Genomic DNA, 9,436 nt, shown 5'->3' with positions numbered 1-9,436 from the left:
TCCAATAGCAGGAATGTGGTCCAGAAATCACCTTGCCACAACGGTTTGATGCAGACTGCCACAAGTTCTGAGGGTTTATCAATCAGTGCCGCTTGCTGTTCCTGATGAGGCCATCCTTGTACCCAGATGACCAGATGAAGGTGGTGCCGGTTATTAGTCTACTGTCTGAAGAAGCCCTGAAAAATTGTAAATTGTAAAATGCAAGTTAAAGTTAAAATGTAAGAATTTTTTTGTTCCTTTTATGTTTTTTCTCACTTTGTAATGCCTCTGTATGTGGGGAAATGGTCCCGCTACTGTGAGAAATTTTCCTGGCTTCTATACTACCCTGGTGGAATTGGCTGGTGAAAGGATCTAAGTCCCTGCCACAACTCCTTTTACCTAGATGCCTGCCTGACCTTGAGGACTTTGCTTCCACTCTCCCCTGCAGCAGAGTCCTAGTAACCCTGATAAGACTGGTCCCAGGATCCCTGGGGGCTTAACCCCCAGTCTTATTGTGGGTCACTGGGGACAGGGGCTAGGATGTCCCCACTCCGACATACTCTCGTCTCACCGGCCACTTCCCTGACGCACTGATCGCTACATTGAGTTTAAACCACATGCAATTTATTAAATGACAACTGTACACAAATAAGGGGAAAATGGAAAAAGTTAAAGGATCCAGGAATCCCGCCCGATGGGCACAGGGACACCACAAACAACAGTCTCTGGGACTCGAGAAAATTCACAGTCTATTCCTTACACTAGGGTTACCATATTTAAAAAATAAAAAAAGATGACACTCCACGGGCCCCTGGCCCCCGCCCCAACTCCGCCCCTTCCCTGCACCAACTCTGCCCATTCCCCGCCCCTTCCCCAAAGTCCCCGCCCTAACTCCCCTTCCTCCCTCCCAGCCACACGAAAAGGGCTGCCCAAGCGCTACCGGCTTCATGGTTTGCCGGGCAGCCCCCAGACCCTGCGCCCCCCGCTGGCGCTTCCCCAGCGCAGCTGGAGCCCGGGAGGGGAAGCGCCCAGCCGGGGGCGCAGGGTCTGGAGGCTGCCCGGCAAACCGTGAAGCCGGTAGCGCTCGGGCTTCGGGCAGCCCCCATGCCTCCGGACCCTGCGCCCCTGGCCGGGCACTTCCCCTCCCGGGCTCCGGAGGTTGTGCTCCTCCCCTGACTCTTCGCCTCTGTTTAAGAGCCGAGCTGCCCGAGCGCTACCGGCTTTGGGCAGCCCCCATGCTTCTGGACCCTGCGCCCCTGGAGCCCAGTAGGGGAAGTGCCCAGCCGGCGGCTCAGGGTCCGGAGGCATGGGGGCTGCCTGAAGCCGCTAGCGCTCGGCTCTTAAACAGAGCCGAAGAGTCAGGGGAGGAGCACAGCAGCCGCGGGAGGGGAAGTGCCCGGGCGGTATTTTTCCCGGACATGTTCGGCTTTTTGGCAATTCCCCCTGGACGGGGATTTGATTACCAAAAAGCCGGACATGTCCGGGAAAAACCGGACGTATGGTAATCCTACCTTACACTGCCTAGGCATCCTTCCCAGGCCCTGGCTTTGCTGCAGTGATACTGCAGGAAAGACGCTCACTCTGGTGGTGGCTTTATAACCTCAGGCTGTCTGGCAGGACCCTTCTCCCCAGCATCAGGCCCCCTGTTGGGGTCATGTCCACCCCTCAGAGTCCAGCCTACGAGGCCCTCTTCTCTGGCAATGGCTCCCTCTGCTGGGCGCTCTCCACCCAGGCCCCTTGCTCTCCCCTGCCTCTCTTGGTTCCAGTACTACTTCAGGCCTGGCTACCATCCACTATCCCGGCTCTGACCCTGTGGCGCCCCCTGTAGCTCAGCCCTGGTTCACTATCAGCCTGTCTGGTCTCTGCTGTTCCAGCTCCCGGCTCTGGGCTCCTGCTCTGGTTCCGGCCTGCTGCTGCTCTCACCCCAGTTCAGCTTCTCCTGCTGCCCATACTCTGCCCTGGCAGCCCCAGCTCACACGGAGGATGGGCCCTGGGATCTTGACTCGCTCATTGGTCTGCCTGCCTGTCAATCTGGCTGAATGGTGTGTTGGCCTCTCCCCATTGGCCCTGGGGACCTATCAGTCTCAGGATCCTCTATGGCCCATCTCACTTTTTCCTGGTCCTGGGAGAGGGTCAACCAACACCCCGCCCCTACTAAGCTTCAGTAAGGGGCCAACACCTCTAAATATAATGGTCTTTTCTAATGATTAATTCTGATATTAGGGTTTACTTCTTAGTACATTCAAATACCCCACAAGAGCACTAAAGCTATTGAAACTGTCCAATTTCCTCAGGCAAGTTCCTTGAGGAAAATGTTCAGGGCAGCTGCCACCTGTTTTATACTATTGGTGTCACTAGGCATAGCTACCAGGTAACTCGGGAGAGTGGAAGGCCAGAAGTGCTGATGAAGCTCTTCTGCTCTGGGCCTACCTGAACCACAGAACTCCATCTTGAGAACTTTCACCTACTTCTGTGCTAACTACTTACATGCTGAAGCAGAAATGTAAGGGTCAGCTTTTCTAGCAGACAGCTGTAGTTTTGTTCACACTAGCAAAACTTGTAGTGATAATGCGGGGGAAAAGGGGGAGGGAAAGACGGGGGAAAACTGCTGTGAACAGGCCTTGCAAGGCCAAGAGATAAGCAGGCGAAGGGAAAGTTTCTAACATGCACACTGTGTACCTGCTGTAACTGTTGTCTGGAAGGGAGGGGTAAGGGTGAACTAGACAAAGGCTTGCACAGAAACTGCTTGGAATATAAAAGGGAAAATTTGTTTGTATTTGTTGCACTTGATTTGAGACATGCTGGTCTCCTAGTGCCTTTTCAGAGCTCTGAAATAAACTTAACTTGCTTTCTCCCCTCGGTGTCTTTACTGGTGCCAAGCACACTGGGCAACGAACCTCGCTGTTTGCCTCCTCGGGCCCTTTGGGCTGGCAACAATACAACACAGAGACAATGAGCTAATTACTTGCTGATGCCCAGGTAGCAAGGCTATAGACAGGACCAGATTAACTTTTTGTGGGTCCCATGGGAGCAATGGGGCATGGGGAGAGGGGTGATTCCCAGAGTGAGGGGCTGGCCATGGGCAATCATAGAATACCAGGGTTGGAAGGGACCTCAGGAGGTCATCTAGTCCAACCCCCTGCTTAAACCAGGACCAATCCCCAGACAGATCCCTAAATGGCCCCCTCAAGGATTGAATTCACAACCCTGGGTTTAGCAGGCCAATGCTCAAACCACTGAGCTATCCCTCCCCCAAACACAGCAGTGGGGGCAGCCCTGTGTAGGAGCAGGATTTTATAATTGTACTATGAGAATTAATGTATGATTTGATTTCATCTTGCCAGCTACCTTTTTGAATAGCAGAAAGGAATGACAGACCAGATCAATCCTTATGACTGATTATGGTCACCCTTTTGTTTTAGGATAAGTTATAATGTCTACTATGGTTTCCTATATGTATTACAAATTAGGCACTCTAGTTAAATATACATTTCTTTGTTTTAAGGTTTAGAAAGTAAGAGACAGGATCTTGTATTGTGTCTATGTTAAGGAGATTAGAGGAATGTTGAAGGCCTGGGCCCCAATGTAAATTGTTTTGATTATAAGATTTAGGAAGGCTTAATTTACAATGCCTTTTCTTGCTCAACATAAAAACTGCCGTATACCTTTAATGGTCTCTGTAAAAAATTGTTTGTGTAAATGAGGAATGTATGCATCAGGAAAAGATAAGGTATGAAGGCCATTGTTATAGCCAAATGGTCACGGAAGAAGGGACTTAACAACACCAATCATTAACGCGCATCCACAACGAAGGAAGGGCAGATTGATGACCTTCAGGTAAGGCTGGCACCCCTAAGGACTAAACAAATTAATTAAATCAAAACCAGAACAAGATGACCGTCTCGGAGGCGTATTGGAATATTTACATCAGAAGATAACAGAGACTAACACAGCAAAATCCATAAACTTCAACAACAAAAAAAAGACTATAAGAACAGGGTGCTTTGCCATGGGACTTTGGGTTCGTCTTGCCACATTCCAGGAGCATCGGATCGCGACTGACTAGGGTGACCAGATGTCCTGATTTTATAGGGACAGTCCCGATTTTGGGGTCTTTTTCTTATATAGGCTCCTATTACCCCCCACCCTCGTCCCGATTTTTCACACTTGCTGTCTGGTCATCCTACAACCGACAGAGCCTGGCTCCCCTCTGCAACCAATCTGGCTGGCCACTAGATTGATCCAGACTCTGGACTGGTAACTATAAACATCAACTGGCAGGACTGGGTGCATGGTGTGTGTGTGTGTAACTAAAATGCATACGCTAACTGCTGTATTCTCAATAAATGCGGCGTTTTTGCCTTCTCCCCTATAAAGATCCTGTGTGCTTCTTATAAGTATAACACCATGGCCAGCAACCCTGCCCAGCTCACATGGCAGAGCCCAGCTGTAGGGCAGCGAGCCCCCTACAGGTGAGTGGGACCTGCTGGCTGGGAACCACTCACACAGCAAGGCCTGGGTGTTGGACTGCCTGGGCGAGAGGCCAGACCTGGCTGTGTGGATGGGTTAGCCGGATCCATAATGAGCCCCTTCCCAGTGTGGGTACAGCGCCACAGCCCCACTGGTGCCATTGTAAACCCAGGACTAGCTATAGAGGTCTGTGAGGACCATCTCCCTCCACCCAGCCTCCTCTTGCTCCTTTCCATTTATACAAAGCCTTGCAAGCATTAATGCCTCACAAATATGGGGAGGGCAGAATGCAGTTTTTGTAGAAAGGTTAGTGCAGCTACATGTTTTCCTTAACACAAGTGACATCTGAAAGGTTTTACCACTTTTGCAACCCCCAATGTAATAATGGTCCATTATTTTAGAAAAATCTCTCTCTGTTTCTCACACACAGGAGAACAGCAAATGAAACTGCACTGGCTTCAGGTCAAACCTTATGTTCACAGGAAACATTTATTTTTTTTAAAAATTACCTTTGATATAAACATTTTTATCTATTACCATAATTGATTTCCTGTTGCCTCTGAGAATAATATTAAGATGACTTTGGGGCCAGACTGGGGGAAAGTGGAACTCAAGGTTATTGTATTCAAAATGATGCTTTTTGTTTTTTATGATCGGGTTACATTTAACCAAGTTTCATCCTTATTGCTCAGAAAGAAAGTTGAGCTTCAGGATCATATTTTGCTTCCAAATACTTGTAGGTGCTACTGTGTATTTCAGAAATGATTCCAAATGGAGCGGACAGCAATCATCATCAATACTTTGAACTTGGGGAGGGGGAAGAATTAACAGTTTTGAATTAATAAGTCATCCATCTTGAACATTAAGCACGAGTTTGCTGTAAACAATAACATTAAGGAGATGGTGTAGTCTAATGCAGGATTCCACGCAAGGGCAGTGAGCAAGGAGAATGATCCTGTGTTCTGATGTAGAATGAATCATGGGGACAGGTCTCTTGACTTTTACCCACTTTTTCAGCTGAGTTGGCTGAAGGTACAAAGAGCAGGAGCTAAAGGGAAAATCACGTGGTGCATCTTCTGTGGCCAGTTTGACAAGGGATATGTAGTGGGGTGGTTACCCCGCTCCTGCCCTTTGGGGCTGAAAACAGCGCAGAGGAGGGCTGTGGCTGGGGCAAGAAGCCTGGGCTGATTAGGGAAGGTAGGCTCAGCTGTGGCCAAGCCCCAATCAGGCCCAGCTGGCCCCTATAAGAGGCAGTGAGCCAGGAGCACAGCAGTCTCTCTCTGCCTTCAGAGAGAGAGAGAAGGGCCTGGCTGCTGGGAAGCTCAGGGTTCCTAGAGTGAGGCAGGGCTGGTAAAAGGCCAGAGGGGTTGGCAACTCCCCAGGCTGCAGGGCCTTGTCCAAGGCACCAGAGAGGCACTGGGTTCCAGAGAGAGGGGCAGCAGGTCCAGACCCAACCTTGCCTATGATGAGTGGCTTATACTGCAGTCTGCCCCAGGGAGTGGGGCTAGATGGTGACTGGCAGTAGCCTTACACTGAGGCAAGGTGGGGTTAGTGGGTGGGTGTTCCCTGGGGAGGGGAGACCCAAAGAGAAAGGGGTTACTGCCAGGGGGCAGCCCCCAGATAAAGGGGCACCAGGTCTGGGAGGGATATGGGAGGCCAGTGGTGAGGCGGATCACTGGTCTGCAGAGAGTGCTCCAAGGCTGGTGGATCTAATTCCCATGGATGACCAGCAGGAGGTGCCGCAGGGGTGAGTCCACACTCTTGCATGGTAATAGTGGGGACAGTTCCATAGTTCAAGCTTGCAAAAAATAAAATAGCTCTTTATATTTAACAGACTGGATTAGAGTCTGGATAATCAGCAAACTAAATGAATCCTGGCTCCACTGAAGTTGACTGCAAAACTCCTATTGATGTCAGTGGGGCAGAATTTCATGCTAACTCTTTAAAGTTCCTGATCTTAATCTTATTTAGGAGCCTAAATCTGGATGCAGGTGCTGAATTCTGTGCCAAATTTTGAAAATGTGGCTTGAGTTACTTTGCCATATAACAGCTGAATGGCAGAGCCATGAATAGAACTCAAGTGTTCAGAATTCCTGCCTTTGATATTGGAGAGGGTAGTAGCCCATCTCAGCATGCCCCCTGACAGAACAAAATGGAGAACAGCTAGCTGATGCCCCCAGAAGACCCGGGGGAAGGGGGAAAGAGAAGCCATTGTGCTGTCAGCAGGCATGTTGAGCAGGGCTACTAGCCTCTCCAATCCCAAGGTTTCCCTGGGGGGCCTAGGAATTAGGGTTTTCCACTTCTTAATGCAGTTAGGGGTTCCCTAGCTATTGTGCTACACCTCAAGAGGTGTTCCCTTGCAGCTTAGTGCAGAGCCATTGCAGTGGGAAAGAGACTGTTTCCTACTCCTACCGCTCTGTGTGCATGTGTGCACATATTGTGGGGTACAAGGGGCTGGCTCCTAGAATATCTCTGGAATTGAGAGAGAGAGTGGCCCCTCCTGACTGCAGCACCAAAGATAAGAGCTGAGGAGGAGACCGGTGGAGTTTGTTGTGGTGAAGGAGAGGAGCCAGTTTGAAGGGGAAGATGGGGAGATTGATTTTGGCAGGTAGAGGATATAGCTACATACGAGCTGGGAGGGTGCTTCCCCGCCCTCGTAGACAGACATCTGATAGCTCTGACTGAGTTAGTGCACTAAAAATAGCATTGGCCACAGTGGCACGGGCGGTGGTTTGAGCTAGCCTCCCTCAAGTACAATCCTGCCTGACCCTGTAGGTACATACTAGGGTAGCTAGCCTGAGCTGCCGCCTATGCTGCCACTGCCATGCTGCTATTTTTAGCATTCTAGCTCGAGCAGAGCTAGCGCATATCTTGTCTACATGCTCTGGGAAGCACTCTCTCAGCTGCTATGTAGATATTGCCTTAGTTTGAACTGCAACTCTGACAGCCAGGCTGACCTGCTGGAAAGTCAAATGGAGATGTGAGATTGCACAGAGGAGGAAAGGAGGAATATTGAGAGGTAGGTTTGGGAGTCATCAACCATAAATGCAAATGATAAAACACTGGAATAAACTGCCTAGGGAGGTTGTGGAATCTCCATCTCTGGAGATATTTAAGAGTAGGTTAGATAAATGTCTATCAGGGATGGTCTAGACAGTATTTGGTCCTGCCATGTGGGCAGGGGACTGGACTCTATGACCTCTTGAGGCCCCTTCCAGTCCTTGAATCTATGATGTCACCCAGAGAGAAAGTGTCAGAGAAAAGGAGAAGAGAACTGAGTGGAAAGATTTGCAAGATGCCAAACAGAGGGAAGGAGGTGGAACCATTGAAAATGCTGGAGGAGGCTTTGCATCAGTAAGAAGAGAAAGAGAAGCTAGAATTCAGGAGGGAGTGATCAGTTGTGTTGAAAGTGGCAGACAGATTAAGGAGGAGTCCTTGGACTTGGCCAGGAGAAGGTGACCTTGGTTAAAGATGTTCTGGGAGTACACAAGCCTCAGAAACTAGATTCAAGGGGATTCAGCTGGGAGTAGAGAAGGGAGTTTGAGGCATTCAAGGCACCTGGTGGAAAAGGAAGAAGACTGGGTAGTTGAGAGGAATGATTAGTTTGACTGAATTGCTGTAACATATGTATCTGAAATGCTATTGGAGGAAGATAACTGAACAGTATTTTAAAATCTTTGTGACACACTGATGTACATTTAAAATATAAACCATCACCAAAACAGGGTGCAAAGTAAATATTGTGTTTATTGAACTTCTTTTGCATTCATTGCAGTCTTTAGCACAGAAATTATTTCATTGGCACAGACAAGTGTTTATTCCTAGCAAATAAATGTTTCATTGCTCAAAATAGTCACATTCCAAATCTTGTTTTATAATCACAATAAAAATCCAGCTGCAGAGGGGTGATGCACACACTTCTAGGGATGCTGAGTGTAAAAGCTTTTCTCTCAGCCCACAAGAAAGTGCTGCTTTCTAAAATTGTCTTGCTGTTTAGTGACTGGAGGAGGACTGCTGATTGTCAAAGACATTTTGAGTGCTATAGAAAGATCACATGCCAGAAAATTAAGCTTTCTTGAGCGGGCAAAGTGCAACAGTTGGTGATAAAGAGTTAAGAATTGGTACGTCCTTAGAACTCAGCACTCTACAGCACATGCTACTGTAACAAACTGTGGCCATATGCCCACAGACACAACATTATAGAAGCATGGGGCTAGTTGCTAAAGGGAGACACAATCCCACATAGTAAGCCATGTAGGACATTCAGAAAGTCTGTTTATTGACCAATAATACGATCTAGATAACTATTACATTAAAGAGCCCAGTGATGGGCTTGTCCTACCACATGGGGGTAAAATGGCAGAGAACCTGGGTTTGTTCAACCTGACTGGGTTTCACCTGTCCAACAACAAGCAGTTCAGACCTCTTTCTCAGTGACTTGCAGAGGTGATACAAGTATTTTCTGTACTCCTGGCCAAGATTAGAAGTGAGGCTGGGGAGCCAAACCTAGGCTGATTGCCTCTGTAGTGGGTAGTGCTTGTTGACAAAGGGTGGCCATGGTATCAGCTGGCCCCCATTGTCAGTTGTGTGTATATTAAAGTGTGGTGTCTGGAGGTGTTATCAGTCAAAGGCCTTTCTGTTTTCACATGGCTGGATGTATTGGTCTATAGCAGTGTTTCCCAAACTTGGGAAGCCACTTGTGTAGGGAAAGCCCCTGGTGGGCCGGGCCAATTTGTTTACCTGCCGTGTCAGCAGATTCGGCCGATCGCGGCTCCCACTGGCTGCGTTTCGCTGCTCCAGGCCAATGGGAGCTGCTGGAAACAGTGGCCAGTACATCCCTTGGCCCTGGTCTATAGCTTGAATAAGGTAAATCATTTAACTTCTAAAGGACATCTCTGTATTTTTCTGCAGCTTGCAACACTGTCTCACTGATCTCAAATACTTTCCAGAACATAGATGCAACACAGCCAAATCCTGGATCTGAACA

This window comes from Malaclemys terrapin, chromosome 10 (assembly GCF_027887155.1).
Source record: "Malaclemys terrapin pileata isolate rMalTer1 chromosome 10, rMalTer1.hap1, whole genome shotgun sequence".
NCBI lineage: Eukaryota > Metazoa > Chordata > Testudines > Emydidae > Malaclemys > Malaclemys terrapin.
The sequence above is the reverse complement of the archived record's forward strand: the minus strand, read 5'-3'. Positions refer to the sequence as shown.